Below are 6296 nucleotides of genomic sequence, written 5' to 3' on the forward strand. Positions count from 1 at the left end.
GGGGAAATCTGGGTCGCTCTTTCGCAAGTGGACCAGTCACCCACTTTATATGAAGATTAGGCTGAGGGCTCGCCTCGCCAGCCTGGAAGAGACGGGGAGGAAAACAAACACAGGAAGTAAGATAATAACCCTGTTCTTCTGTATCTGGGATTTATACAGTTGGCTTTTTTTTAACTTCCACATTTTGCATCAGTGTCGTGGACCTGAGTTGAAAGGTTTGCCCGTTTTAACGACTCCTGTGTGATAATAATCAAAGGTCAGGCGAGGGGTGGAGCCTGTAGGAGGCAGGAAGTGACATATAAACCCCGCCCTCTTCGTCCTCAATAGCTCCCGAATCTCATTCTTACCTTTTGCAAACTTAAACATTTGTTTTCTTCTGTTTCCCGTCCATCACGTGTCAGGATTGTCTTCTCACACGGGCTCACTGACTTTCTGCAAATATTTGTTGTTGATCTTTAGTGTTTGTGATATTTAATCTTCACAGCTCCAGCCCACAGCCCTAAAATTACTAATGAAATTAGAAAAATGTGTGTCTAATCTTGCACAGTGGGATTTCACAGCACAACAGAGGAGAACAGAACCATCTCCTCCCTCCTCTGCTCGACTGTAGCATAAACCGCCGAAGGAGCTAATTCGCTGTGAGAGACAAACACACGGCTCAGTTCTAAATGCACGGACCAATTAACACAGAGAAATCTCTGAAAGGCTTTAAAAACAACTGTATTTATTCTGGTTCCACAGCCAGCAGCAGATACACAAGCACAAACGAGAGAGGAGTGCGCAATTTAAGAAAACACAGGCGTGTGCGTGTGTTTGCGCGTGTGTGTGAAAACAGAATAATTTTGATTTAGACAAAATCCAAATATATCTCACTGTTCTGACTTTAGTCGCTAACTGTCTTGTTATTGTGTGTGTGTTTGTGTGTGTGTGTGTTTCTCAGAGAGTCATTGCAGCAGCTCTTAACTGAACCCACTTTTTTTCTCCACAATTACTTAAATGTCTCAGATCTGTCTTTGACTCAGCGTCATCTCCGAAGTGTGTACCTTTTTGAGGGTGCTCCTCCGTGTGCGTGTCTGTGTCCATATGTCTTTTTTCACACACACACACACACAGACACACACACACACATATGCGTGTTTCCACTGCCTCGCACTATCCTGCTCCAACATTAACATTTCATGGACGATTCTGAGGTTTGTCAACTGGATCTCATCAAAATTTCATTCTTAATTACTGAGGCAGAGCTGGAGGGAGATTCCCGCTGCACGAGGAGGACTGCCTCTCTGAACCCGAGCTGGGAGGGAAATACAGAATCCACCCCCACCGGCTTATTGCCAGTGAAAGGCTGGAGCTCGGTCATTTTAAAAAACCTAAGAACACATCTCTTAATGATCTGGAGATAAGTGCTCGCACCAAAGTCGGTGGAAAACTGAAACCCTCACAAGCGACTCTCTGACTCTGCAGCAGCAGCGTCAAGGTGCTCAGTGTCACGTCAGAGTGAGACTTAATAAACAAGCTCATGAGTCCTGAAGCTGAGTGACGGAGATTAGAGGCAAACAGACCCCGCTGCCAATCGTCAGGAGACGTGTGATGTCTTTCTCCGTCGGTGGAAAAGCAGCCGAATACTACCTGAGAAGTACTAAGAAAGATGTTGTACTTTCTTCTCCAGTACAAGCTCCAACGCTCCCCTGACTTTCTAACAAGCTGCGTCATTGCACACAATCATAGATTTCAATTTCCTAAATATTAAAACATCAAAACCTTCAAAAAAGCATTACCCACAATGCAATGGTGGTTATGCTAGTGGCAGCTACAGTAGCCCGGAGCCACAGGTCTCAGGTGGAGATGAAGAGCTCCGGTAGGTTGACCTCTTTTTCCACGTTCACACCCTCAAATTGTTTTCATGATCCAACTTGTAGTTTCTGATCTATTTCCCCTTCCTGTCGCACAAACCTGTAAATTGTGTTGAGTTGTGGAACTCCTCCTCAGCCATGTGTTGATGGGCATGTGTGTCAGGATGTAGGTGAGGAGTAGGGGGGGAGAAAGTGTCGCAGTGAGCTGCAGGAAAAAGAGCAGCCTCCGAAGGGTGAAATAAATAACTAGGAAGCAACCACAACAAAAAAAATGCATTTATTCCAGAATTTAGAGTAGAGCAGAAACCAGTCCATCAACCAGTGGTCTGATTCGTTGGCGCACTGCTGATTTGTAAATACAAGAAATTTGCCTCCGCGGAGAAAAAAAACAGAAATGCCTGAAAGAGGAAACTCTGACAAAGCAGAAGTAAATTGGAATATAGGAAAAATAAAAACACAAACAGATCCTCCGGTGTTTTAGAGTTTGATACTGTGAATACTCCTGTATCGATAGTACAACATTAAAAAGTTTTCTTGGATTTGAGGGGTATTAATGCAATAACAGTTCCCTAATTTGAGGGTGACATTCAAACCTGAATGTCAGTGGTTCGATTCCCAGGCTGCTCCAGTTCACAAGCTGGCTCTATTTAAAGTCATGCCCAATCAGCTGTTAGCAGCGTCTGTTCACTTGTTCCTGAGGATTATCTACAAAAATAAAAACCTGCTGACACGGTTAGATTTGAACTCGTCTTTTACAATTTCTATGCAGATTTATGGACATGTATGCCCATTGGACATTAGATATAATCATATAATTGGCAAATGAGATCCCACTGAATGTGAAAATATGTATTTTTTATGTTTGCGTGCTCATATTTGCCTGCATGAATGTTTAGTCTGCAGTTGCATTGAGGATTAAGCCAGTTAGTACTTGTCTCTGTGTATTTTCTCAGCGAGATGCAAATGAACCGTCTTGTTCATATATTGAACGAGAGAAGGCCGAGGTCAATGCTGGGTGACACCCGAGCTTTGCTCCAGAGCACAGGGAAGTAAATCAGAAACAGAACCCTGATAAACACATCTCTCCAAAATTATACTAAACCCGAGTGATTTCCACATCACCAGTCTGAACCCTTCGCCACCGCCTTGATTTCTCCAAATCGCTCTTGAAATGGGGCGGTAACAATAAATGAGACTGACGTCGACGGCTCGGGAAACTTTTGTAGTCGGCCGCCCACCGCTGGGAACACTCCGGGGATCAAACCAACAACCGTTTGATTAGCAGCCGGCCGCCCTGCATCTGCGAGGAAGCTTTGTGCCCTCCAACTCCGAGGAGCTCCGTGAGTTCTGATTCTGTAAGCGCCGTGGGAAATGATGTGGCGGCAATCAGAGCAGGCTTCTGGACTCAAGCTGTGGCCCTCAACCTCACACACACACAACCTCACACACAACCTCACACACACAACCTCACGTGTGTGGTCCTGTGTGCAAGAGGAGGCCGGACGCTATATCCAATATACATCCGATATAAATACCTCAGGATCTGTGCATGTCGACAAAGTGAGACCTTTATACGTTTCTGTCGTGTCCTTAAAAAAAAACTTGAAATGACAGAAATTAACAAAAGAAAGTAAAAATATCCGAGAACAAAAGTTGTCATTCGTGACTGAGGTGGAAGAATTGTCGGATCAATGCTCGTTCTGCTCCTTTGAGGTTCGACTGCCGCTCTTCTTATTACATCATCCTGTTGTGCTCTCGTCTTTGATGGCACCAGTCGGCAGAACCACTGCCAATAAAGGCTCTGGCTCTTTTCTCCTTTTTGCAGATTTTCTGGATCTGTTTGGAAACTCAATAAAAATATGTTTTCATAATCCACTGGAGATTCATGTGGAAGACCTTCATCACTGGTGACTGATGACATGTGAAAACACTTTGGTTAATGGAAAGCTGCAATCATAAAAAAAATGGAGGTGGTTTGAACTGCCTTGAAGCTTCTAATGGGGGGGGGCGTGATCCTAGCTTCTGCTTTCAGCCCAGACCAGTAGATTTCTGATCCACTACCGACCAGTGTCTTTCAGGACCATGGACGTCTCAAATCCAGTCAAGTAAAGCCCAAACCAGCAGGCCTTTATAATCAACACCAAACCCAAACCAGTGCATTTCAAAAGCATGGATACTCTAAACCACTACCAGGATAATGGACTGCCCAGATCCACACGAGGGAATTTCAGATCCACTACAGACCAGTATCTTAAGAGGATAACGGACTGCTACACTAAAACCAGTATGTTTCATAGCCACACCATGGACACCTCCTTTCAAGACCATGGAACTCTTAACCCCACACCAATATGTTTCACCACCACAGACAGCTACACTCCAAACCAGTATGTTTCAGCACCACTGACAGATCCAATACACAGCAGCAACATTCAGCACCACAGACAGCTACTCTCCAAACCAGTATCACCGTGGACAGCTCCTCTTCTAACCAGGGTCCTTCAGACCATGGACAGCTGTAATCCAGACCAGTATATTCCAACAGCAGGTAACCAGTATGTCTCAGCACCACGGAAATTTAAAACCAAGATGATTCAGGGCCGTGGACAGATCCTTTGGTCCCAGTTCCAGGATCTTTCCACACCAGTGACAGATGGACAGCACCATCAGCTCTAAACTTCTTTACTGGTCTCTCTCTCTCTTCCAGCAGCCTTACCTCCGATGTCCGGCCGCAGCGTCTTGTCGTATTCCTTCAGCAGGTTGTTCAGGATGAGCGTGGCGTCCTCCTGGTGCGACCTGGGCACCAGCAGCTGATTGACGCTGGTATCGTGTTGGTCCTCGTCGTCGTCGCCATATTCCAGTAGATCAGACCTGGGGAGGTGGGCGGAGGGGGGGGGGGGTTGTCATTCACCCTGGTCGTGGAAACTTTATGGGTGCATGCAATGATGTAATATCTGAATTGACCCCCCCCCCCCCCCCCCCTTTACAAATGATCGTCAGATCCCAGACTCAGAATTGAGGCAAAGCAGTAAATGGTTGCTGCGTGTGTCTGTGTGTGTATCTGTGTGTGTGCGTGTGAGTGTGTGCGTGCGGGGAAAGCCCTTATCAGCCATTCACATAACAAAGCGCTGGTGTTGCCATTAAAGCCTCAACTTTTGAAGCTGCAGAAGAAGAACAATACGAAGCGACATGTGCGTGAAGGATCGGACTCACCGCGCGCCCCGGACGAGCAGAAGTGTGCAGAGGGTGGCCACAAACTTGATTGTCATTTTCCCTCGCGCGGATCCCCTCTGATCACAATGAATCGGTGGTTCGAGACCCCGGCGCGTGCTGCTGCCGCCGCTGCTGCGTAAAAGTGCCCAGTACAGTAGGTGTGGAACCATCAATCCGAGCTGTGAACTTCCTCATCCGCCCACACACTTTTTCCTGCGTGTCATCTGCGGCCACAGCGGTCTCTCTCTCTCTCTCTCTCTCTCTCTCTCTCTCTCTCTCTCTCTCTCTCTCTCTCTCTCTCTCTCTCTCTCTCTCTATATTTCTCTCTCTCTCTGTCTATTTCTCTCTCTCTCTATTTCTCTCCTCTCTCTCCCCTCTCCCCCTCGGTCCTCCGCACCCTGGAATGGAGGTGGTTGGGTGTGGGTTGGGGAGATCCTCCTGGGATGCACCCGACGATCAATGACAGTGATCAGCGAAGAATCCAGCTCTCTCTCAAACACTCTCTCCCTCTCTCTCTCTGTCTCTGTCTCTTTCTGTATCTCTCTCTCTCTCTCTCTCTCTCTCTCTCTCTCTCCCTCTCTCTCTCTGTCTCTGTCTCTTTCTGTATCGCTCTCTCTCTCTCTCTCTCTCTCTCTCTCTCTGTGTGGGCAACACACTGGTTGAGTGACGCTGCTGCTGCTGCTGGATTCGAACCTCCGGAGATGAGCATCTTGCGTGACTCATACACGTGCACGGGCTCCGTGCAATACCTGGATCACAATCTCTTTTTCATTATCTGGATGAAAAACAGGAGCAAAAGAAAAAAAAATTCAAGCTACGTCATGAGCAACGTTTTTTATTTCATTAGAGCTGCTGCATATTTAAACATCTGGATGGAAACAACCATCCAAGCACATCTGGAAAAACATGTGTTTTCTGAATTCTGTATCCACATTTTTAGATGTTGCAGTGTGTGGCTGCTGCAGATAAACAAGATCCACGCAACTAACGCGTCAGGGCCAGTTTCTGTGAACACGCACCTGACTTCGTGCTCGTGCTGGTGTCTCGTGTGATGATGCGCAGCCACTTTGCGCTTTTTACGCACCGAGAGCTCAAAATAAGTCATTTCTGAATAGGGCGCTCAACTCAGTGAGGGGGCAGCTCGGCTCAGACCTGTCACACTGCCGGAGCCACATGCAGCAGCAGCACTGTGCGAGTGGAGAGGCTTCAGTGCCCCCTGGTGGCTGCTGG

General features: G+C 47.0%; 1 pseudogene; it reads right to left on the reverse strand.

Annotated features, from left to right (window-relative positions):
* LOC133933676 (gamma-aminobutyric acid receptor subunit gamma-3-like) overlaps nucleotides 1–5351 on the reverse strand; it is a 57746-nt pseudogene extending 52395 nt beyond the window's left edge.
* Between the last annotated feature and the right edge of the window lie 945 nt (nucleotides 5352–6296).

Source organism: Platichthys flesus, chromosome 22 (assembly GCF_949316205.1).
Source record: "Platichthys flesus chromosome 22, fPlaFle2.1, whole genome shotgun sequence".
Classification (NCBI taxonomy): domain Eukaryota; kingdom Metazoa; phylum Chordata; class Actinopteri; order Pleuronectiformes; family Pleuronectidae; genus Platichthys; species Platichthys flesus.